We start from the raw sequence: 27,551 nt of genomic DNA, 5'->3' as shown, positions 1-27,551 counted from the left end.
TATTATCCAACCAGATTGGATAAACGAAGCAAGGGAGGAATGGAAGAATGATGAAGAAGTGTGGGCACTTATTTGAAAGTTACAACAAGATTCCAGTACATCTGATACATATAGCTGGCAAAATGATTCGTTATGGTACAAAGATCGCTTATACCTCTGTAAGAATTTGCAACTAAAACAAAAGATTCTTATGGAATTTCACACTTCTCCCTTAGGAGGGCACTTAGGATTTTTAAAAACTTACCATGGCGTTAAGAAGGAATTTTTTTGGGATGGCCTTAAATCAGATATTCAAAAGTTTGTGGCAGAATGTTTGGTTTTCCAACAAAATAAAGTTGAAACAATTAAGACCCCGGGTCTATTACAACCTTTATCCATTCCAAGCCAACGTTGGGAGGAGGTTTCAATGGATTTTACCATAGGTTTACCCAATCCTAAGGGAAAGAGTGTCATCATGGTGGTAGTTGATAGACTTACCAAGTATGCACACTTTGGTGCATTATCACATCCATTTAAAGCCAGTACAGTTTCTACTGCATTTATGGAAACAATTCAAAAGCTACATGGAAACCCAAATATTATTGTAAGTGACAGAGATCCCATTTTCACTCGAAATTTTTGGACAAAATTATTTTCTTGTCTTGGTACTCAGTTAGCTCATAGTTCATCTTATCATCCTCAATCCGATGGGCAAACTGAGATAGTAAACAAATGTTTGGAAGGATATTTTCATTGCTTTGTATTTGATAAACAGACACAATGGGTCAAATGGTTGCCTCTGGTTGAATGGTGGTATAAAAATTCCTTCATAGAGCAACAAAAATGACCCCATTTATGGCACTTTATGGATATTAGCCACCATCCATCACATCATAGTTAAGAGAAAATTCTAAGGTTCAAGTAGTGGAACATCACATCCAACATCAAAAACAAGTCCTCCAACTCTTAAAGGATAACCTTGTGTTGGCATACAATAGAATGAAACAACAGACAGATCAACATCGTAGTGAAAGAAGTTTTGATGTAGGTGATTGGGTATTCCTACAGCTACAACCATATAAACAAATGTCCCTTAAGCAAGCTAGGAAGGATAATAAATTATCACCAAATTATTATGGTCCATACAAGGTGTTGCAAAAGATTGGTACTATGGCATACAAATTGGAGCTTCCTGCAGTGTCTCGAGTGCACCCAATTTTCCATGTTTCATGTTTAAAGAAGGTTATAGGTGACAAGCTCCCAGTTCAAAAAATATTGCCAGAACTTGTTGAGGAAGGAAAAATGATATTGGAACCGGAAGCAGTCAACAAGAACTCGACAACTATGAAATCGATCAATTTCGGAGTATCTCATCAAGTGGAAGAACTTATCCACTAAAGATTCCACATGGGAGGATGAGAATTTTATACAGAAGCATCTAGAACTACTCAACCATTGAGGACAACACTTTTTTGAAGGAGAGGGGCATGTTAGGTTCCTATAATACTAGTGATTACCCCATTACTATTGTAGTTGTATCCCTTATTAATATTGTTGTGCCCCTATTGTCTCCATATTTTTATTATTGTGCCCGATAGAATCCCTCTATTGTTATTTTTGTAGCTTTATATTATTATTGTTAGGTTGGCTGGATTATATTGTGACTCCTTAGACTCGTATATTGTGACATCTAAGGCATTGATCTCTCTTTTCTATTTTTTTGTGCACTGGTTTCATAACAATGACTCATTTAACATCCCTATTTTTCATTTTAACCCCTACATCACTCATTAACTTGCCCATCATAGTAAAAGATTAATATATTTGGATCCTTAAGTCAAAAAGGCTCAGAGCATTTCTCTGACTTCTAGAGGGACCAGACCCTCGGCTTGATGACTTAAGAAATAAATGTGTTAAAAACCCCTTGCAATTCATTCATCCCCCCCACACAAAAACCCTTTTCCTAAAGGCTAAGTCTTTTGCCTAGGGAAAACCCATAACAAACATGTTCTATGATTAAAAAACCCACCATGTAACATTTATCCTAAGACAAGCACCCCCCAACCCACCCCACTCATTTCACTTTATATTAACTTTTATTAATATATATAAAATCCCTGAAAAACTCGATTCCCTATATATATTAAATTCCTGTGTATAAATTAAACCTGCCTTAGCCCTTAATCCCACATTAGAGCACCCTGATGAGATTAAAGGTAAAGTTAATCTCATACCATTGTGATTAGGCCCATGCCCCCCCCTGAAAACTTTGTGGTTAAATCACCACGCAACTCCCATCTCCCAACCACCGTTGATCATCCCTCGTTTACATCCAATGCCTCTCATCCATATTGGGCTGACCCAATGTCCACCCTTTACTCACCCGATGAGGTGGTTTTCCCCTTGGCCCCCGAAGCTACGTGTCAAGCGCTGAATGGAATAGGGCGGCCCTCCCGACTACCTCCCGCACCATGAAAGGGATGCGATGGACCTCCCAAACCGCTTCCCCTTCCCAACCGAAAACCACCATTGTTCATCCATTAGGGAAAACCCACCAAAATTAATCGTTTTCCTATAAAATCCTAATTACCCCTCTTTTCACTCTTTTCATGTGTTTGCCTTTAAGAACTTAGAGAATCTTTGCAACTCCTACAAACTACCAAAATAGCTCATGAACCTTCGCAATTGCTCCACAAAAGCTACAGATAGTCCGACACAGTCATCCATCCATACCAGAGTTGTACAGACCCCTGTGAACCTCCGTCAACTACCAGTTATAGTCAAATTCGCCCAATTCCAGGTATTTAACCATGGAAAACCCACTCTGTCATCCAATTCTAGTAAATTTCCCTCATAACACTTTAAATTAAGTGGAAAATAATCAGATTTATTTTGGCTTTTACACTTTAGACCAAAACCATCTGCAAGAACATCATTTCCCTAAAAACTTAAAATCACTCCCCATACTCAAATCCACAAGAACTTAGTATGGCTTCCCTAATTGCTATGGATGTGAGATCCATCTCTACACCCCATTTAGACTTGGACCACCTTCACCTAGTTGATAAATATTTCTAGATAAAAGATACCACTATCATAGAGCTCCTGCTCAAAGTGCATTGCCAAATTAGGGACAAGTTACTGAACCATGCTGATGAAATTGGCCTTTGGGAGTCAAATTTTCCTAAGTACTAATTCCCCCAAGTCCACAGTTTTCCTAAAATTGTGCATATGTGCTATGCTTGTTACGTCCCAAGTCATAGAACCATCATGTCTCATGACTAAAAGGTCCTTTTCACCATCACTGAAGGGTCTATAAATGAAACTCTGCAACTCCAACCAAGGCCGAACCTAACTTCCCTCTCGATTGGAGATTTGTTGGACTTATAGCCCAAACTCAGCTCTGCAAAATTGGCCCAATTACTCCAAACCTTCATCAGAGAAGAGAAACACATCCCTAAAGACCCCCCTCCATATGTAGCAACTATATTTTCGCCTTGGGGTCGAAATATTGTAGCCATGATATCTTGTGTTTTGGGTTACCCCACAAGTGAGTACATTGATGAAATTATTCTGGCTTTCATGTCCATCTATACCCTAGGACAACTTCCTGCAACCACTCATGACTTTGCCACATTCATAGCTAACAGAATGCATGTGCAATTCACAAGAATGGAAAATTCCCATTCACCCTCCAAAAATTGGACAGCAAGGATCAACCCAGGTCAGTCATTTTTTGGACCCCATTAGTCCACGAGTATTGGTCTCCATACTCTTATTCAGACTTCGTTGACTTATTTGTACATCCAGTTATGAAAATGTTGAATAGAAACCCTCCTCCAAGAATCAGTCGAGAAATAAAGAGAGTCCTTCAACTGTCAAAGCATACCAAAGTGGGTGACTTGTACATTTACCAGAACCACACAGAAATCAAGATATATGGTTGCGTGCTTGCATCATATAAGTTGCTAAGATACCTCTCTATGAGGTTGTTTGCATTAGAATACTATAGGAAAATTATCAATGCAAATGAGGTAAACTGCATGAATGCCAATAAGAAGGCCAATTTCAAAATAAAAGACCAACTAGGCCCCTTCATATGCAACTCTAGAGAGGCTAGAAAAGAAGCAAATTTGATACTACATAATTTTAAGCTCCAAAGAGGTTTTGTCTGGAGATATGGTCCTTTGGAATTTTTCACCAAGAAGAGACAAAAGGTCAAGCTAGGACCTTTCATCCACCATCCTATACTTGAAATAGAAGCATATGCAAATTCAGAGAAATTCCCATTCACCCTCCAAAAACTGGACAATAAGGGTCAACCCAGGTCAGTAATTTTTTGGACCCCATTAGTCCACGAGTATTGGTCTCCATACTGTTATTCAGACTTCATTGACTTATTTGTACATCCAGTTATGACAATGTTGACTAGAAATCCTCCTCCAAGAATCAGTTGAGAAATAAAGAGAGTCCTTTAACTGTTAAAGCATACCAAAATGGGTGACTGGTACCTTTACCAGAACCACACAGAAATCAAGATATATGGTTGCATGTTTGCATCATATAAGTTGCCAAGGTGCCTCCCTATGAGGTTGTTTGCATTATAATACTATAGGAAAACTATCAATGCAGATGAGGTAAACTTCGTCAATGCCAAGAAGAAGGCCAATTTCAAAATAAAAGACCAACTAGGCCCCTTCATATGCAACTCTAGAGAGGCTAGAAAAGAGGCAGATTTGATACTATAGAATATGAAGTTCCAAAGAAGTTTTGTCTGGAGATATGGTCCTTTGGAATTTATCACAAAGAAGAGACAAAAGGTCAAGCTAGGACCTTTCATCCACCATCCCATACCTGAAATAGAAGCATATGCAAACCAAACAAAATGGGTGGAAGGTACCCTAGTAGACCATGACAATGCCATAATAGATATATAGAATGCTATCATTGACTTAGAAAAGCAACTTGATGACAAATCTTTTCTGCAAGTACCAGAAGAACTAGAGACTGCTATGAGTACTCTTCCAATCATGTAGACTCATCATAATGAGGAGAAGATCCCAAAAAGGAACATATAAGGGGCTTCCACTTCAAGAAGAGCCACCTCTGATTTGTAGCAGGAATCAAACAAGAGGCAAAAGCTGAATCCAACCTCCGAGCAAGAGTATACTAAAGACTCAGCTAAGGTCACTAATATGGGAGAAAAGGAAGCAGGCCTGCCACTCCATTTGGAGGCATGCAAGAGCCTTCCACATCACAAACTCAGATGTTGGAAAGGCAGCTCAGTGTTGAAGTATCTTCCTTCAGAATGCCTACTAACAAAGAGCAAGATATCAAGGAAATTTATAAAGAAATCAAGGCTAGAAATGAGAGTCTTAAAGCCCAAACTTATGCTCAATACCTGAAGCTCACCCCTACCAATCACACAACGCTAATGTCATCCTTCGACATTAAGGATGGGAAGCTGTAGATGATCTTTGTGAATCCTACAACCCAACAGTGAAAGACAACATTAGATTTCAAAAGGGTAGATTTTGAAGTGTTGGAAAGGGATATTCATCCCATAGACCAGCTTGAATTGCATAAACAGGTTGGAGAGATGATATACTCCACCCTGACTGGTAAAGCCATAACTTCCCATCAGCTATAGAACTCCCTGAACAACATCTCAGCATAATTCCAATTGGAGAGAGCCTCCTCACAGACCAACGATACAAGGATCAAGTCCTTAGAGGACTTAGTAATCGAATTGGGACATGATCCCAAGGATATAAAATCCATAGAATAGCTTATCAAAAAGAAGAATGATGACATAGTTGCATTGAAGAAACATCTAAAAATACCTCAGCTACAACATCCATAAACACTGGAAGTCATAGAAGCCCAACTAGGGGCATGAAGAACTAATGGACTTGGTCTTGAAATTGAATGACCAACTTAAAGAGACTGAAAATGAATTGGATGCTTTGATCCAATTAAAACAAGTAGATATGGCCACCTCTTAAACAAATGTTATCCCCATAGTCTCTACAACAGTGTTATCCACACTAGCAGCATATTTGGCACCTACAGCTCCACTTGCAATAGCCTTGCCAGCAACAACAGAATCTACATCAATAGGAGGTGCATCAGGAGAGAAAGCAACAAAACTTGTGAAAGCTATGGAAGAAATGACCATCCAGGCTACAAAAATGAAAAAGCTAAAGGAAAAGGTGGAAAAGTTGGAAACTAATTGCAAACTAGCCCAACTTAAGCAAAAAGAAGAAACACAAAAGGCACAGAGAATTGGTGAGAGAATCAAAATCCTAGCGAAGGATTTAACACTGGAAAAACCACTTGGACAAACCAAGGAAATGCTATGGTCCAATATCATTGACTCTATCAATGATATTTGGCCATCAATCCAAGTTATTTTCAAGCAAACAGAGCTAGTAAAGGTAGCTACTGAAACTATTCAGAAAGTAAAGGAGGAGTTAGGAAATAAGGCAAAGGATGCAAATAAACTCATCCACTTCCTCAACAACAATAATATATATGAGCTCCAGGAGCTAAATATAGAAGACAGGACAACTGCCATTTTAGAAATAAGGAAAGCCCTTTCCAAAAGGAACCTTTTTCTTAATTTGGAAGAAAAGTGCCACAATATGCAAGTAGCCATTGATAGGTTCATGGCTAAATTTCAGATTTTGAGGGAGAAAGGTTTGCCCAGTCCTATGGTCATCAATGATAAACTCATGACATGGTTGGAATATGGTGATAGACTTAGAAAATTGGCTAAGGAACAAGCCAATTCTTCATCCATTAAAGCCCTGCCAACAGGCAAAGTATTATATGACACATTTGAGAACTTGTTTTTCCTTGAGCACGAGGTAAAACATTTGTTCCTCACCAAGCCCAATTTTGCAAAGTATACTGAGGCTGATGAAATCTATAGGAGAATGGTGAATGTGAAATTACCAGATGCAGAATTGTGGAAGAAAATGACAAATTTACTGTGATAAACAAATATTTGAAAGTTACTGCACAGTAAAAATGAAGGCAACAAGGTGAAATAGGTAAAAATAGCACAACAGGGTCAAAGAGTATCAGGGTTAAAGAGTATCAATTGAAAGGTAAAAGTAAGGAAGACTCCAACGTGAAGCTCCACAACTATAAGCCAGCATAAAGGGCTACACCTCAACCATAAAGGCCAGCACAACCATAATAAAAGGGACAGTAAGAAACAATTCATTATTTGTCTCTATCTTCTTGCAAGAAGATATTTGTATTTCCTAAAATAAATCTCAAGTTTTTTTGAGATATTTTGTAATAATTTTTTTATATATATATACTTCACAAATCGAATTATGTAGTGTGGATTCTTATACATTTCTATAGTTTTCTTGATCAAAGACTGTAAGCTATTGTATCACTGTTGGACCAGCAAGCTGGATTATTGAATAAAGCAAAGACATTTCACCGGATTCATGTGTAGTTCGAAATATAGAAAAGTATCTTCTTTTGTGTTGTCAATTTTCCTTTAAAGTTTTTCCACAATCTTAAATGTATCTGAAATCTAGATGCTTAATAGGGAATGATATCTCAGAACATGCTTCACTACACTCTGTTTTGACTATTAGGCATTTTGTATGTTTTCTGCTAAAATTATCTAAATTAAGGAATTCTTGAGTGCTCTTTAGTTCAGGTAGTTTCCCTCTGGTCTATAGTAAAGGATTCTTAACTGCCCTTCGCTCATGATCATCCTTTGTTCCTCCTTTTAGTCTCGGTTTTAGGATTCTTGAGTGCGCTCTCACCCTGGTTAAGATCATTTCATCCATTCGACCTGAAAATCTGTGCTTCACTCTCCTAGCTTACCCATTGAACACTCCCTTTAATCATTTGATCCCAGTTCTGCTTCCCTCCTTTGACTCCATAGCCCAATAGCTAGAGACACCATTCTATCCATCTTCTTAAGGATTCCACCATCCAACTTTCAATACAAATCCAAAACCTCCATGAACTTTGAGAACTAGCCTAAAATATCAACAAAGAAAGCTAAAATATATAGAGAGAGCTCTCTCTGAGTCATAGGTTGGCTAAAGCCTATACTTAAAAGATTGGTTTGTAGTTACCTCGGTCTTTTCCTTCTTCTGATAACTTCTAGGGAAAATTCTAAGTGATAACATGTGTCACAACCTCAATGTTATCAAAACTCATCAACTGAACGCTACAAATCTCATTCCTCACATCAAACTTGCAGCTCTGACATCCCACATCACATCTAAGAGCAGTCAGCACATTTATCTTAGTTGTTTTGCGGTAAGCCCACTTCCCATGCCTTGTGCTGCATTTCTGTCACTTTTTGTGTTTTCGATTGTGGGAGTATTGTTTTCTTTATTTATTTGATTGCTTGCTATTGTTTACATGTATACTAGCTTGTCCTAGCTTTGTTTCAGTTTTCGTTGCTATCTCACTATTGTTGCATGCATGAAACTATTTTTCACAGATGTTCACCCAATTGGCGAACTGCCTCACCCACATGCATGTTGATATGTTTGTTGATTCTTTCATTCATGTTTTGTATGCACTGCCAATCACTTATGCTATCACTTGGTGTCTCCATGCCATTTACTAGGTTAGTTGCTTTTAGTTTCCCGTCGACAAGTCAGGCCAACCTTGGCCTAGACTCTACTTTCACCAAGGTTGCATTACACAACCTGGGGAAGGAAGGATCACCTTCCTCTCCAGATTTGTGCATTCATGCCCAGCAATAGCCTCTGGTACTATTTTTCAAATTTCTGGAGGATAGTGGCTGCTTCACCCAAGAAATTGCGTAAATTTTTCCTTAGACCAATATTCCCAGCTGGAATTGCACATTGCTCAATCCTAGCAATCAACAGCTAGACTGGACTATGCATTACGTAGTTCCAATAGTCAGTTAGTCTCCTAGCAGCCCAGATTGTTCCTTGTGCAGTCTTCGCAATCAGTCTCCGAACCTCCCAGCCGAAATTGTGCAACCTTCATGATCAGTCACACAAGTATGTAGCAAGTCAATTCTCAAAGTTCATTTTGGTTTTTGATTGAAAAATTTCTTGCCATGAGTGTTTCCATTTCTTGAGCTATTGTAGGTGCTCATATGCTTCTCAGTAGTGCAAGTACAATGGTCTCCAAGAGAGGAGAGTCGAAGACACCATTAAGAGCACACCTGGAGATATAGTCGATCAAGTGTCTATGAGCTTTCCTACTCACGAAGACATCAAGTTGTTCATAGACCAAGACATCAAGCAGTAGCACCATGGCAAGAAGAATCATGAACGACAGCTGAAAGCAGCATACCGAATGTAGCGAATGTAGCGAATATAGTGAATGCAAGAAGAAGGTTGTGGACAACATAGAGGCAAAACAAAGTTGCAAGGTCAAGCAAATCCACTGGTAATGAAAGCAACTTTGGAGACTCAGCCTATGAGTTGACGGCACAACATGAAGGTTGCATGAAGATAAAGAATTGAATGATGAAGGAGTTTCATGTGCCAAAGAAGCAACTCAAGGAAGAACATGAAGCTACACGGATAGATGAATGAGTTGCAGCATCATCAAGAATAGTTATGGGTGCAACATGCACTCACGGATGAAACTGTGCCCTTACAAGTTAAAGATCCATCCTAGCAGCTGACACGAAGCAAACATGATGGGAAATGTTGTTGGTCACATGCAATGGATTTAGCAACATGCATGTCATTGTGGGCGTGCATGCAACCCAACCCATTCATCACAATCAACAGGGAGAAGACAAGAAGCAAGTCCAACTGAAGCTGAACATGTACTTTGGCAAGTTGATGCACATGACCACTATCACACACTTGAATATCAGCACGGACACTATGCATCAGTGTTTTTATGATTCAGCCACACCCAAGAAGACCATGCGAATGTTAGAAGACGATTTAGATGAAGGGGTCGAACCAATGCACCAATTGCAATGGAGGCAAGAGTTCGCTTCAGCAAGATGTCACCACTAGGTGCATGCACACCATCACAGACGACCAAGCTTGGCATCAAATCACCACTTTCACCGTCACAAGCATGTCAAAGAGTTGGTCTCATGCGGCGGACTGAGTTTCCGTGATGTCTTGCATGGCTTTCTCAAGCCATGTTGTCTCACATGAGTACATGTGCATTGTAATGTTGAGTCATGTCAAGTGTAAGTCTCAAGAGTTGGATGTAATAGTCATATAGTAGGTGAAGAGTCATGAGGATAGTTGAACTGTCACAAAGGGGAATATCAAGGGTTACCCCACCCTTTGCTATAAATATTCCCTCATAACTCATTGTAGAGGATTTTGGTCAGCCAAGCTTCTATTACGACTATCTTGAAGAAAGCTTGGATAGTATTGTAATGTGCCTTGGCTTCTCCACTGCACGGAGCTAGTACATCTCTTTGGAGGAGCAAGTGGATGTGGCTGTAACATTTCACTGATGGGGCTAGGAGGTTTACATGGATGTATTGTATGATTGGAACTTAATCTTTCATATAATAAGAGCCAACACATTTTCATGCATATGTTGTTATTATGGTTGGACTGCTCCAGTTGCCTTAATGATATATGTAGTTTAACTTACATATTTGTGTATGAATTGGTTCGTATGAAATTATATGAATGTTGTTGCAAATGTTTTGTATATGATGTTAATGTTGTCCCATCCATGCAGACTGCTCTATCGAACACTAGACAGAGCTTTCATATGAACATTGTTGTAACAACCATTGCACTCATTCGGACTAATCCATGAGTGTTGTACATGTTATCTTACCTTGTATGTTGTGACTACTGCATCCGAGTGGACTACTCCACCAGAAGCTATGTATTTCCTTTTGCATTATGTGTTCCTAGCTGAGTTGGGATTGATCCCTTTCAACCTGGAACTCACCTTCACCCTTATCTGCCCCCTTGTTTATTAGAACCTCTCCTACATCTTCCTTGACTCACTGTAGTAGTCACACCCTTCCTACTAAAAGAGTTATCTTACTTCCCTCTGTGTGACATCACAGTCAAGGCATTAGCTTACAACCCAATGTTGGGAATCCTACACCAAATGTTCTGAGGATTAATTGGGACTTCTTACTAGGGAGATCCCCTTGACATGTTGGTCAGTCCAACACCGTCAACATTTTTGGCGCTAGAAGGAGGGCCTGAAGACAAGTTGTTTCGTCTCATCCAATTTTGAACCTTTGTACATCTTTCATGGAGTCTTGCACTCTTCTTTCCCTGTGGTGTTTTTTGAATTGTGAAGATGTCTTCATCATGGGGAAACTTTTCAATCTCATGTCCACTCACACATATGATGGTGAAGGCGAAGTGGTTTGGCCTAAGCACTTACATAACTTTATTTCCATGCTTAGTGAGGAAGATGAGTTTTTTATGAATATGCCATTTTGTTCCTTGCAAACGCACTTCGTGAATCTCCATTTCATTGGGTGCTCAGCCTACTGGATGACACTGTGAACTCATTTGGGCACTTCTATGATCTCATTGAAGACATGTTCTATCATTTTGATCTAGACCATCTTGACCGAAAATAGTTACAACAATGGAGGACTCTGCATGAATTGGTTATTGATTTTTGGTAGTGCTCCTGTGACTTGCAGTTTCAAGCTCCAAGGACCCAGATGAAATTTTCTTATCTTTGGGACCGGTTTGAGCATTGCCTTAAGAAATCTTCCTATCCCAAGAGAAATCTTGAAATCAATCCTCACTCAACATTCTTCATTAATTTGATGGAGCTGCATAATCTCATGTGGATGCAGACACCATCTCAACTCACTGTCCGCCTTCCTCTCATTCAATAGCTCCACCACTGCCAGGTGATGCTGAAGAGCATACTCACACACATGTTCATCCTTCACACTCTCCCAACATCACTTCGCTCAATTTTCACACAGATTTGGTTGTGAGTCCTTTGAGTTCTCATATGCATTCTTGTCTACGACCTCCATCTTCTCACTTGGTTGTTCCTCCGAATGATGATGTCTTGTGTTCATCCATTTCGGACTCCTCACTTGTTTTGAACAAGGAACAACCCATTGATGAAGTTGGTGTTGCACAACCAACATGCGTTGTCTTTCATGAAGAGTATGAGTGGTATCTTGAGCAAAAAAACTCGGCAAAGGATGACTCCTTTCCATATGAGCCCCCTCTGTTCTTTCCTAACCTCTTTGGTGAACCTACCATCCATGATTTTGCATGTGTGTCTTCATCCACAGATGCACCCATTGTTGATCACTCGCTGGACTCACTGGATGTTTGTCCATCATTCAACAACAAAGAGGATAAGTTATTTGTTGAAAATCCACTTGATCCTTCATCTGTCCTTTTCGGAGATACAGAGGATGATTTTTTTCACTTTTCATCTACCACTCTATTTGATTCATCTGATCATGAGGATGCCGAAGAATTCATTAATTTTTCTAATCGTGGTGGTCATGATCCATTTACTTCCATTTTTTATCATGATCATGACTCTATCAAAGTTGATCTTTCGAAGCCACTCGTTTATGATGCTCTACCTGATGATGAAGTTGAGACACCCAAGAATGTCGAGGTGCTTCAGTCCAAGCTTATGGTTATGTCAAGTCTTTGCTCTCTTGGGGTTAGTCTCATTTCTGGCCATGAAATTGTCCAATTACCTAAGGCTCCTCATCACTCATTTGTATGCATTGAAGATCCATCTCACTCACAAATCACACTTCCTCCACTCAAATTTCACGATCCCTTTTCTCATACATTAGAGGAGTCTTACGTTTCAAGTACTCGTTCGCCATCCAAGTTATATTTGTTTCTTTCGTTTGCTTGCATGCCACAATAAAGATTGTGCTTATGCTTCAAAGATACATGTAGTGTCGCACAACACCATGGTAATTCCACGGACTTCCTGTCATGCACATGCACTCACTTATGTCCTGTGGGCACTTTGAAACACGAAGTGTGGTTGTCTTCATTGTTATATCTTTCTTTCTTTTTGGTTCACAGAACCAGGTTGCTCGCGAACCACGACTTCACCAACATGGGTCTACCAATGCACTGGTGGCTACATTGGAAGTACCACTTCATGGGATCAAGCTCATGCACTATTAGTATAGAAGTAGGAGTATTGTTTTCTTTCAGTTGTTTTCTTGCATGCTTATCTGCTTACACACTTTGCTTGTTGGTTTGTTTTCTTTCTTGTTTTCTTACTTGCTTTGCTTTCAGTTTTGCTTCTGCTTTTGCTTTGTTTTTATTTTTGTTAGTTCATTTGTTATGTTTGTAGGTTAGTATTGCATGAAACCATGTATGACTTGTGAAGCAAGCTAGGTAAAATACAATATGTCTTGTACAACTATAACTACTTTGTTATCTGTCATCTTGCCTCTGTATGATGAGCTTCTTACTGTTAGTCCATGATATGTCGAAGGAAAATACATATTGTTCAAAGTGAACCTTGGTGATAATATAATGCTTACGTGTTAAATAGTGTCATCTTCTCTAGTTGGTTGTTTTTGGGTTAACCCTTGTCAACTCAGTCAAGTAGAGTAAGGTGAGGGGGAAAACCTTAACAAGCACATTAGAGATATAATAAATTACTTCTCTACTGGAATAACCTCTTCTCTCAATAAGTCGGGATCCCTCTTCCACCTCTGAAATGAATAAGTGTTATGAATAGTGAAAAATGAAAAATGAAAAGTGAAAAAAATCAAAATGAAAAATGAATAAGGCAAAAGAAGAGAAAGGCTTCCTATGCAGGGAGGTGATGCAAGTAACTCTGCGGGGGCACTGACCAGGCTTGCTGGTAGTGGATCCATGCTTGTGTTCCTATGTGACTCCACTGGGGTACTGTCGAGGCCTGCTGGTAGTGGAGAAACACCAGAGATGAAACTTCTACTCTGACGACTATACTGCTTGTGCACCTATATATGCCTCAACCCTAATCGAAAAAACTGTGTTGCCTTGGCTTGGAATGTGTTTCAATCAACCAAGAATATGGAAGATACTACATCTTACAGTCAAGCTAGTGTGAAGCCAAGATGAGTTGAGAGCTGAACAATACTTCCAAAGGTGTTAGACTTGCTTTTCATGAACAAGGTCCATTCATAGAGCTAGAGTTCTACTAGTGTGTCGCTAAGTGTTGTAGTGGCTACAACCACCCTCCAAAATTTTTTCCTTAGCCTATTTTGGAGCCTCCCTTCCAACACAGAAATTTATCTTGCTTCATCGAGTACTCAAGCTTGAGTGTTTTCCTCACACAAAGGCAACCTATTGATCACAGTTGATCCTTTCCCCTCACAGGTTGTCTATTTGGACTTGGTCGAGCTACATGCTAAGTAGCTTCCCCTCGAAAATTGCACATTTTTGGAGAGTAACCAACCTTCCCTCTATAAACTGCGCAATCCTCTCTAGCAGCCTGCTGGGCTCTAGAATTGCGCAATCCTGCCAACCAGCACTCCCAACAGTATTTGCGCAAATTTCCCTAGCAGGGCTATTCACCCCAGGATTTACACAAATCTAGGAAGAAGTTAGCTACTGTACCCAGAAATTATGCAAATCTCCTGGGCAGTTAGCCCAACTCCTAGCTAGAAATGTGAATTTCCTTCAAGTAGTCAAACAATATCTTGCATGTGTAGCTGAGTTGACTGGTTCCCTCCCAGACAGAGAAAAGAAGACTTGCATGCATAGGTTGCTTCTCCTAAGGGAACATGGAAAGGAATCCCTTGTCTCGGGGATCTATGTTTAGCAATTGGAGGTTACATGCAAGGAGCCGTTCAAAAACCTCCCACCAAGTGTCATTTCCCTTAGATTTGTGGCATGCGCTCACAACCTCGATGTTATCAAAACTCATCAACCAAATGCTGCAAGGCTCATTCCTCACATCAACCTTGCAGGTCTAACATCCCACATCACATCTAGGAGCAGTCGACACATTCAACTCAGTTGTTTTGGAGTGAACCCACTTCCCATGTTTTGTGTTTTCGCTTGTGGTAGTATTGTTTTCTTGATTTCTTTGAACGCTTGCTATCATTTACATGTATACTATCTTGTCCTATTTCTGTTTTAATTTTTGCTGCTATCTCACTTTTGTCACATGCATGAAACTATTTTGCATGGAAATTTTCCCAACCGGTGAACTTCCTCACCCACATGCACATTGATCTATTTGCTGAATATTTCATTCATGTTTTTCATGCACTGTTAATCACTTTTTTTATCACTTAGTTTTGCCATGCATTTTCTGCCTTAGTAGCTTTCAGTTGCCAATCAACGAGTTGAGCCAACCTTGGCCTGAACTCTGCCTTCACCAAGGCTGCATTACGCAATCTGGGGAAGGAAGGCTCACCTTCCTCTTTAGATTTGTGTATTCTTTCCCAACACTAGCCTCCATGACTGTTTTGCACATTTTTAGAGGATAGTGGCTGCGTGGCCCAAGAAATTGGGCAAATTTGTCCTTAAGCCACTAGTCCTTCCTAGCTAGAATTGGGCATTGCACAATCCTAGCAGTCAGCAGCCAGAATGGATTGTGCATTATGCATTTCCAGTAGTCATTTAGTTTCCCAATAGCCAAGACTGTGCCTTGTGCAATATTGGCAGTCGGTCTCCCAACCTCCCAGCCGAAATTGCGTAACCTTCATGATCAGTCACACAGGTATGTTGCAAGTCAGTCCTCAAAGTTCATTTTGGTTTTCGACTAAAAAATTGCTTTCCATGAGTGTTTCCATGTCCCCAGGGATTTCAGGTGCTCATCTGCCTCTAAGAACTATAGGTACAATGGTCTGCAAGAGAGTAGAGTCGAAGACACGATTCAGAGCACACCTAGAGATGCATTCAATTAAGTGTCTATGAGCTTGCCTACTCACAAAGACATCAAGCTTTTCATAGACTAGGACATCAAGCAGCACCACCACAATGAGAATCATCATGAACAACAGTTGAAGGCAGCATACTGAATGCAACGAATGTAGTCAATGCAATAGGAAGGTTGTGGACAATGCAGAGGCAGAACAAAGTTGCAAGATCAAGTAGATCCACTGATAATGAAAGCATCTTTGGAGACTCAGGCTATGAGGTGATAGTGCGACATGAAGTTCGTGTGAAGGCAAAAAATGGAACGAAAAAGGAGTTTCATGTGCTGAAGAAACAACTCAAGGAAGAACATGAAGCTACATGGATGGACAAATAAGTTGTAGTGGGATTAGGAATAACAGTGGGTGCAACGTGCACTCACGGATGAGGCAGACATGGTGGGAAGTGTTGTTGATTGCATGCAAGGGATTCAATAGCATGCATGTCATTGTGTGCATGCATGCAGTCCAACCCATTTAGCACACTCACCAAGGTGAAGACAAGAAGCAAGTCCAACTGAAGTTGAACATGTACTTCACCATGTTGATGTGCATGACCACCAATACATACTTGAATATCAACCCAGACATTATGCATCAGTGTGTTGCTGGTTCAACCACACTCAAGAAGACCATGTGCATGTTAGCAGGTGAGTTGGATGAAATGGCCAAACCAATGCACTGGTTGCAATGGAGGCAAGAGTTCGCTTCAATGAGATGTCACCATGAGGTGCATGCACACCATCACGGACCACCATTCATGGCATCAGATCACCACTTTCACTATCACAACCACGTCAAAGAGTTGGCCTCATGTAACGAATTGAATGTTAGTGATATCTTGCATGGCTTGCTCAAGCCATGTTGTCTCACACTAGTACATGTGCATTGTAATGTTGAGTCATGCCAAGTGTAAGTCAAGTCTCAAGAATTGGATGTAGCAGTCATAGAGTAGGTGAAGATTCATGAGGGTAGTTGAACTGTCACAAAGGGGAATGTCAAGGGTCACCACACCCTTTGTTATAAATAGTCCCTCATAACTCATTGTAGAGGCTTTTGGTTAGCCAAACTTCTATTATGACTATCTTGAAGAAAGCTTGGACAATATTGTAACACGCCTTGGCTTCTCCACTGCATGGAGCTAGTACATCTCTTTGGACAAGCAAGCAAATGTGGTTGTAACATTTCACTAATGGGGCTAGCAAGTTTACTTGGATGTAATGTATGATGAGAACTTACAATTTTATATAATAAGAACCAGCACATTTTCATGCATATGTTGTTATTGTAGTTCGACTTCTTCGGTTTCCTTAATGATATATGTTATTTAACTTACATATTTGTGTATGAACTGATTCGTATGCAATTATATGAATCTTGTTGCAAATGTGTTGCATATGCTATTAATGTTGTCCCATCCGTGTCGACTGCTTTGTTGGACGCTAGATAGACCTTTCACATGAACCTTGCTATAACAACTATTGCACTCACTCAAACTGGTCCTTTAGTGTTGTACATTTTATCTTACCTTGTATGTTGTGACTACCGCATCCAAGTGGACTTCTCCACTAGAAGCTGTGTATGTCATTTTTTGTTGTATTCCTAGCTGAGTTGGGACTAATCCCTTTCAACATGGAGCTCACCTCCACCCTTATCTACCCCTTATGTGTTTTAACCTCTCATACATCTTCCTTGACTCACTGCAGTAGTCACACCCTTGCTACTAAAAAAGTTATCTTACTTGCCTCTATGCGACATCGCGGTCAAGGCATTACCTTACGACCCACTGCTGGGACTCCTACACCAAACATTCTGAGGTCTAATTGGGACTTCCTACCAAGGATATCCCCTTGACATGTTGGCATGTCCAACATCGTCAATGAAATTCTAAGTGCAGATGTTATCCCAGTCGTGTCATAGGACCAAGTGATCCCCTTCATTAATTTCATCTATGCTAACAAAAAATCAACCTCTTGATTAATAACTCTGGTATTTACATCAAACGGTCCTATCTGTGCTTTCATCTTCAATATTGGCTCTTTCTTTTTAGACAAAAAATAAACTTGGTCTACATTCAAGATTTGTGTACTGAATTCAAGAGAAAAAATTCTAATTGGCAAAAAGACTATTAAATGATATGGAGGCAGTTCACACCCATATAGTCTTATTTCAGTAAAATTCTTATTGAAAAAATAGTTACCTATATCAGTCTCTTCACTAAGCTATAAATCACACTTACCCAATAACAAAATTTTTGGGATTTTATCGCTAGCCAAAAGACCAAAAGATACTGATAGGAATTGGCCCACAAAGTTCGTAAAGAAGAATCTCTCATAATGTTTTCTAATGAAAAACTGACCACTCGTTACCCTGTAAATCATGTTTCTGTAGTTGTATCTAACTTGTGGTATAGGAACATATAGACCAAAACTGACTAATACTCGAACGCTTTTTCAATTCCAAAGTTTAAAATTTTCTCATGTATATTGTTTGACAGAAGTTGATTGAAATTGAATAGAATCAAAGGCTTCTTTCCTCGTGAAAATTTTGATAGAAAAACCCAATACTCTTTCATCTACCACTTCATCACTTTCATACCCTAACATGCATCATATCTTAGATATGATATGTCTGGAAATCTCTAGAACAATTCTTGAAGGATATGGAGGATTGTGCTTGGGAATAGTAGCTTCTTCAGGTAAGAAGCATTCAAATATAGAATCTCCTTGTACAAGTGTCAACTTTTGATAGATTTCTAACAACATCTCGTTGGAAACTGGATGGGTACAATTGGGAACCACAACTCACAGGGCCTATAAACTTGACGCATATGTAATATAGACTAAACACTATCCATTTTTAGCAATTATTTCTTTTTCACCTGCTAGATACATATCTGAATAGCATAGAATGAATTTAGGGAAATGATATGTTTGTGGAAATACAAATTGGGGAAAAAGTGAATCTAAGACACAAAACTCATTGTTATTGTCTTGAAATTTCTTAATTGCCCAATTCTACAGCTCATCCAAGTCAAATTAGGATCTCGTCTCCACAATTTTTTCTTGTAAGTCAATTAATGGCAATTCATCTCATTTTACTGACAAACACACAACTAAGGAAACTAAGGTTCTGTATTTAGTCTTACTTGACTGGCTACCTTTTCTTTCAATGTCTATGTTATGAAACCAGCTCAAGAAAAATATAGAAAAGATAGATCAACGCCTTATAATTCAGTCTCTTCAATGGGGCAACCTCCTTTACATTACATAAATGAACAATTCTTGGATCATTCAAATGACAAAACCTCCTTTCTATATATAGGAGTATAAGGAGTCACAATATAACCCAACCGACCTAACAATAATAATATAAAGCCACGAAAATAACAATAGAGGGGTTCTATGGGGCACAGTAATAACAATATGGGGATAATAGGGGCACATCAATATTAATAAGGGGTACAACTACAATAGTAATGGGGTAATCACTAGTATTATAGGGACCCAACATGCCCGTCTCCTTCAAAAAAGTGTTGTCCTCAACGCTTGAGAAGTTCTGGATGCTTCTATATAAAATTCTCATCCTCCCATGTAGAATCTTCAGCGGATAAGTTTTTCCACTTGATAAGATACTCTGAAATTGATCGATTTCGTAGCTGTCGAGTTCTTGTTTCTGTGACTGCTTCCGGTTCCAATATATTTTTCCTTCCTCGTCAAGTCTGGCAATATTGTTTGAACTGGGAGCTTGTCGCCTATAACCTTCTTTAAACATGAAACATGGAAAACTGGGTGCAATCAAGAAGTTGCAGAAAGCTCCAATTTGTATGCCATAGTACCAATCTTTTGCAACACCTTGTATGGACCATAATACTTTGGTGATAATTTATTATCCTTCTTAGCTTGCTTGAGGGACATTTGCTTATATGGTTGTAGTCGTAGGAACACCCAATCACCTACATCAAAACTTCTTTCGCTATGATGTTGATCTGCCTGTTGTTTCATTATATTCTGTGCCAACACGAGGTTATCCTTTGAGAGTTGGAGGACTTGTTGTTGATGTTCGATGTGATGTTCCACTGCTTGAACCTTAGAATTTTCTCTTAAATATGATGTGATGGATGGTGGCTGATACCCATAAAGTGCCATAAATGGGGTCATTTTTGTTGTTGTATGGAAGGAAGTGTTATACCACCATTCAGCCAGAGGCAACCATTTTACCCATTGTGTCTGTTTATCAAATACAAAGCAACGAAGATATCCTTCCAAACATTTGTTTACTATCTCAGTTTGCCCATCAGATTGAGGATGATAAGATGAGCTATGAGCTAACTGAGTACCAAGACAAGAAAATAATTCTGTCCAAAAATTTCCAGTGAATATGGGATCTCTGTCACTTACAATAATATTTGGGTTTCCATGTAGCTTTTGAATTGTTTCCATAAATGCAGTAGAAACTGTACTGGCTTTAAACGGATGTGATAATGCACAAAAGTGTGCATACTTGATAATTCTATCAACTACCACCATGATGACACTCTTTCCATCAGACTTGGGTAAACCTGTTATAATATCCATTGAAACCTCCTCCCAACATTGGCTTGGAATGGATAAAGGTTGTAATAGACCTGGTGTCTTAATTGTTTCAACTTTATTTTGTTGGCAAAAACAATGTAAACTTTGAAATGGGAACTGTAAACTCAAAACAGGAACTCTGGCCAAAAATCCTGAAAAAACATCAAAAACAGTGCTAAAAATGAAAAGTGTGTATATTGGAACGATGATTTAATTTTTTAGGGGTCAATTTTGAACATGTTTTAAAAATGGAAATGACTATGAAATTTATATGAAATTTTCGTGCAAAATATAGCTTCAAAACGAAAAAGTGATGATACTGGAACGATGATTTTTTTTTTTAGGGTCAATTTTCAAACCTTTTCACAAATGCTAGTAAAACCAAATTTTTATGTGCCAAACAAAGTTGTTTATGAGGAAAAAAACACATTAATGTTTATGGTAGAATATCATTTTTCTTTCCTAAGTATAAATTCAACATGTTTTCGACCATTACAAGCCATGGTTATTACACCTAAACATAGATGGACAAATTTACCATATCACATCAAGCACATTTCCCTGATTATCCTTATTTTAATTTTGAGCATGACAAATTCATAGGAGGCCAGGATTTCGCTAAAAAGAGGAATTGGAGTTAGATTACAGTGAATCTCCTCAATGACCCTCGCTAAACTGATCACCCCCTCCATAAAATATGTTCACAAAAGGTTCACAAGGAATCCCAGAAGCAAGTTTCATTTGTTCTAAAGCAACTTAGTTACACCTCAAGAACCTTATTACTCCCTCATAAATGTGTTCCTGAGAAATGAAGGTAGGATAACTTCATTTGCTATCAATAAATCCCAAACCTAGATGCCAGAGGATTTTCTCTCAAGAATGAAATAATTGGAAAAAACAAGCAAGTTCCCAGAAGATAACTCTAGTGTCAATCACAATCCTAATAATGTATCATCAGTGAAATCATACCCCACATGTAGGGAGAATACGATGAGCTACATACGACCACTCGATTTACTTTGATTAGAGTATCTCAGGCCATAATAATAATCTATTTTAATTTATTTCCAAACCTTTAAAGGAAGGTCATTGTCACTGTCATCTTATGAACCACAATAATAACTTTGATGGCGTTTTAAATATAGTTACATGGTATTTTGTGTTTGTCTTATTTTGTTGTAGGTGACTCATGAGGAGCACATGGACGCTAATACCACAATGGGAAACACAACCAAAATGAGAAAACTAAGTTTGGACCTCCGTTAACATCAATTACCATTGAGAAATAATTACATTTATCAAATTCACTACGAATATCTTAACAACAACGTAAAAACATCTCCCTTGGCAACAATTCTAAAAAGTCAATTAGGTCAAGAATTTACACCCAATATAAGGAGACACCCCTACTAATATGGTTATTTAGTGTGTTGCTTCCCCCACTATTATCAATTAGATGTTACCCATCCGCATATCTAAATAAAAGAAAAGGGAGAAATAAAATAAATGAAAAGCACCCCAATGGGGGAAGTAACGTGGGATATAAAAAACTTTTATGGGGCTATGAACATCTAGTTGGTAGTAAATGCTTATTATTTCATTGTGGTGATTACATTGTAGACATAGAAACTCATTAATATTGGAAGAATACTTTTAGAAATCCTTGAGTCATATTTAAGGAATCAATAATAACCCTAATGACTTCACAACACACCCTATTACCAACTATATTATATCTAACATTGACTTCACAACACACCCTATTACCAACTATCTTATATCTGACATTTAGTCATTAATTTGGTCTTATATCTATCATTTATTCATTAATTTGATTATTTTATTATTATTTAGTTATATAATTATATCATATTATGTTTGATCCTAAATCAAATATTTATCAGAGTGAGGAAAATCGGTCAGTAAAAGTATATTACTTAGTTGTTTAAATTGACGACAAGATTATCCATTAATTCAATGTAAAAGATATATTACTTAGTTTTTTAAATTGACTTCCGCTTAATATTCATTCGTAGTTTCCGTAAAGAAAAACTTGGCAGAAGTACCTACAACAAGTGGTGAATTGTGAGAAGAATATGTACAAGATCTCTGAGAGTCTTATCTTGCTGAACGGACACACTGTAAGATGTATCACACCTCATCTCTTTTCTAATTGATCGTCATTGTCAGTATTAACATGAAAACAACATACAAACAATTATATCCACAAACAATCAAACGGCCGACCACATACTGCCATGTCATTTCCCGAATATTATTACTGTGATACCATTTCTGCCTCAACTTTATGCTTAAAAATTCCATGGCATTTCCCAAATATTATAGATATGATAACATTTCTGCCTCAATTTTAAAGGCACACACTACAAAATATCCACCTCAGTGACCCTTTCCCATAGATCTTTCGCAATGCTAGGATTTTTCCACAAACAGTACAAAATCTAAGATAAGTTAAGGACAAGGCAGCATGTAGAGTATGAAAAATATGGGATTCATAAAGTGAAGGCACTTGCTACTAAGTACCCACCGGATTATGGGAAATATCTTTTCCTCTGAAAATATCATAAGATTGAAAGCGAACCTCATGTCAATTCAGAAGTGATAGGTTTTATATTATTTATTTGATAGAGACTAAGGTTATAGGTGATTGGTAAATTATTATTTATGGGATAATTTATCTATTAAATATAAATATTTAAAATTTGGAAGATGGTAAATAATTTTTGTGATAATTTAGTTGGAGGATGTTTTTTAAAATTGTTTTGACTTTGTCAGGAGTTTAATATTTTAGTTTGAAAATCAGAAACATGCCATAAAAGTAAAAGCCTGTAGGTTACCACCATTGATAAATAATTGTAGATAACATGATTTTCATTGTGATAAATAATAGTAGGTAACATGATTTTCATCGAATATAATAATAATGAGTTAATTATATTAATGAAACTTCAATTAATAATTTGGCTCCAGAGTAGATGGAGGACACCGATTTTTTGGACTTTGAAATGGAGGACTTGACCCCCCCCAAGGCTCTGCACAAGGTTCCGGACCGAAAAAAAAGTGCAATTCTCATTGGTTTGGACGAGCTTCTTCATGACCATTATCAAGAGAAGATTAAAATTGTTGAAAGAGAGTCGAAAAAAGCAAGGATGTACTCATCTGATAGCTCAGATGAGGAGGATGATAAACGAGGAAAGAAGAAAGAGGAGCAATTGTCTGAGTTTGTTAGTGAGTGTGAAAGGCATGTGCATAATATTGTTGCAACAGTTGAGGTTGCATCATGGGGTGAAAGAATATTTGGTTCTCAGAAATCCTCCCCAAAACTGGTTGTTCCAACAGTTGATGTGAGTCCCCTACTGCAAAAACTTTCAAAAAACAACGAGCTCAGATTAATGATAGGCTTGAGTGCTGAAAATGGAGTCTTTCATGGTAGAGCTTTTAAGAAGTGGTTGGCTTCTCAACTTGATTTTATCTCGTAGTCACTGTGATGAGTTTACTGTATGTTGGGCCTTCAATTTAATGGCACACACGTCAAATGAAAATGTGGAGATGTCTGCTTGTGATTTCTTATGCAGCATCATTCTTTCAGGAACTGAAGGTTCATCAAGCTTTTGTACTCTTGATTGGGTTCCTACCTATGATCAAATTAAAGAAACTGTTCAAATATACGGATATTTGGAAGATTGTATGGGAGATGAGCGGATGCTCTCAGAAGATAAAGATGATTTTGCCTACGATGGGCTGCTAGAGAATATTTGGTCTTGGGTCAAATTTGTGGTTGCTTGCTGCCGGGCAAGGAAGTCGAGGTCTATTTAACAGCCTCTGAAGTAGAGAATTTTGCAGTCATGGTAACACGGTTCTTTTTAGATCGTAAACTTCTTTTTCTTTCTAGCATTTTGCAAGAATCCCTGGCATCCATTGTGAATTTCTTCACAGATGAAGAATGGGTTTCCAGCTCAGACATAATTGCTTTCTCTCTTTCATGCAACCTTCCTGAGATGAACTTTAATTGCTTGAAATGAAACTTCAATTAATAAGGGTTGCAGCTTTGGTATGCATTCATAACTTCAATTCTGAAACTTGAGGGACCCAGAGTGTTCCCCCTCAGAAGCCTTGAAAGTGATTTGAAAACCAGTTGGTACTCCAACTCTATTTCTTGTCGAATAACTGTGTCCCAGCATAATTCGTTGCATTGAAAAATTTATACTCTCGGCAAACCTGTTACTCGGCTCTGGGGACACATTTCCAGCCCGTATCAATATCTTTTGCCACCCTTTCATGGCTTTGCAATTTTTTGGAAGAGAAATTTAACATTAATAGTGACATTGACGCACATAGCATTTCAAAGGAGAAAGAAAAAGATATACTGGTTACACTGGCTAGGGCATGCAGACACTTGCATGACCTGGGGGTGGTTTATGAATATGTTGTTCTCCTGATAATGAAAAACAATTTTATTAGTCACTCAGCTGGGAGAACTGTCCACACCGCTGATTTGATTTGACCGTGTAAAAAATAATTTTTATATAACTAAAATAACCTAGCAAATTCAGTTAAACCATTTGAAAAGCTTTGGGTTTTGAAATTCTAAGAATCGCCAGGTGGTGGGGTGATTCTTAGAATCGCCACGCCACCACCCCGCCACCACCACTGGTCACGGGGTGGTGGCGAGGCAATTCTGAGAATCACCCCACCACCCAGTGATTCTTAGAATCGCCCCCATGTGCTATGAATCGCCCCAATTGATGTGAGTCGCCTATTGCAAAAACTTTCAAAAAACAACGAGCTTAGATTAATGACAGGCTTGAGTGCTGAAAATGGAGAGTCTTTCATGGTAGAGCTTTTAAGAAGTGGTTGTCTTCTCAACTTGATTTTATCTCGTAGTCACTGTGATGAGTTTACTGTATGTTGGGCCTTCAATTTAATGGCACACACGTCAAATGAAAATGTGGAGATGTCTGCTTGTGATTTCTTATGTAGCATCATTCTTTCAGGAACTGAGGGTTCATCAAGCTTTTGTACTCTTGATTAGGTTCTTACCTATGATCAAATTAAAGAAAATGTTCAAATATACGGATATTTGGAAGATTTTATGGGAGATGATTGGATTCTCTCAGAAGATAAAGATGATTTTTCCTACGATGGGCCGCCAGAGAATATTCGGTCTTGGGTCAAATTTGTGGCTGCTTGCTGCTGGGCAAGGAAGTCGAGGTCTATTTAACAGCCTCTGGAGCAGAGAATTTGGCAGTCATGGTAACACGGTGCTTTTTAGATCGTAAACTTCTTTGTCTTTCTAGCATTTTGCAAGAATGCCTAGCATCCATTGTGAATTTCTTTACAGATGAAGAATGGGTTTCCAGCTTAGACATAATTGCTTTCTCTCTTTCATGCAACCTTCCTGAGATGAAATTTAATTGCGTAAAATGAAACTTCAATTAATAAGGGCTACATCTCTGGTATGCATCCATAACTTCAATTCTGAAACTTGAGGGACCCAGAGTGTTCCCCCTCAGAAGCCTTGAAAGTGATTTGAAAACTAGTTGGTACTCCAACTCTATTTCTTGTTGAATAACTGCGTGCCAGCATAATTCGTTGCATTGACAAATTTATACTCTCGGCAGACCTATTACTTGGCTTTGGGGATGCATTTCCAGCCCGTATCAATGTCTTTTTCCGCCCTTTCATGGCTTTGCAATTGTTTGGAAGATAAATTTAACATTAATAGTGACATTGACGCACATAGCATTTCAAAGGAGAAAGAAAAAGATATACTGGTTACACTGGCTAGGGCATGCAGACACTTGCATGATCTAGGGGTGGTTTATGAATATGTTGTTCTCCTGATAATGAAAAAAGATTTTATTAGTCACTCAGCTGGGAGAACTGTCCACACCGTTGATTTGATTTAACCATGTAAAAAATCATTTTTATATAACTAAAATAACCTAGCAAATTCAGTTAAACCATTTTAAAAGCTTTGGGTTTTGAAATTCTGAGAATCGCTGGGTGGTGGGGCGATTCTGAGAATCGCCCCACCACCACCACTGATGGCGGGGTGGTGGTGGGGCGATTCTGAGAATTGCCCCACCACCCGGTGATTCTCAAAATCGCCCCCATCTGCTACGAATCGCCCCATCTGCTATTTTAATTATTTTGTTAACTATATAAAAACAATGCCGAATTTTGAAACACATGGTATTGAACTCATATGCAATGTTTTAGATTCCCAAGGAAATGGGCTTTCACAAATCTGCGATGTTTTCTTATCACTAAAGAGTGCAGGTATGAAAAGATCCTTGTTGTGCTCACCGCGTTATTAGCTAAAGTATTTTTGTATATGTGGGGGTCTATTGTCATATCTCTGGTAATCGTTTTGGTAGACTAAGTCATCGAAAAATTCCCATGGAACAATAGTCCAACCCTTTGGATGAATTATAGTGTTTTTTTATTCACTTGATTAACATTGGTAGTGGATGATATGTAGTGAGTTCTTTCTATATATTACAATTCACCATTATTAAATTAGTTGAGTTTGTTTTATTAATTTTGAAAATTGGTATAAAATTGGTATAAAATGTTTTAAAGTGATTTCATGTTTGTGAAAATATTGAATTTTGATAAAAATGAATGTTGAGTAGAATGATAAATACATTTTATTTTATAAAAGTGACATGGGCGTTGAGGAGGTGACATAAGGAAGAAAATGTATATAATATGTTTATTGATTTTGGCATCATCATGAATAATAAGGTAGAAGTGCTTGTGGTTTTATAGGACCTTCTTGTGCCCAAACAAAAAGGAGTTTGTAAAGTCACAAGTTGTGACAATTCTATTAAGCTTAGAATTATAACCTATCCAAATCTCTTATTCATGATCCATAGATTAGGCATCTATGCCAGGTTTGCAAGCAGTTATAAAAATCTGCAATATGTTTAGTATTTATGACTTTTCTTTTTCACCCATGGATCTGCCACATCTATTTGTTTTCTTCCCATCTTGTTTTTCATTGGGTATGACGCAATATTTTCCAATCATTGTGTATGACACAATATTTGCCAATCTTCCATTGTCAGATATTTTTTGATGCTAAATAATCTTGGCAAGCTAAAAAGAGTGGTTATTGGTGTGTA

General features: G+C 38.3%; 1 pseudogene; it reads left to right on the top strand.

Annotated features, from left to right (window-relative positions):
• Positions 1 to 23,387: 23,387 nt before the first annotated feature.
• Positions 23,388 to 24,443, top strand: LOC149199718 (uncharacterized; annotated as a pseudogene).
• The last annotated feature ends 3,108 nt before the right edge of the window (positions 24,444 to 27,551 follow it).

The sequence above is a fragment of the Pinus tabuliformis genome, chromosome 2_1, assembly GCF_031772625.1.
Source record: "Pinus tabuliformis cultivar Carrire ecotype Pingquan chromosome 2_1, CPIR1, whole genome shotgun sequence".
NCBI lineage: Eukaryota > Viridiplantae > Streptophyta > Pinopsida > Pinales > Pinaceae > Pinus > Pinus tabuliformis.
The sequence above is the reverse complement of the archived record's forward strand: the minus strand, read 5'-3'. Positions and strand labels throughout refer to the sequence as shown.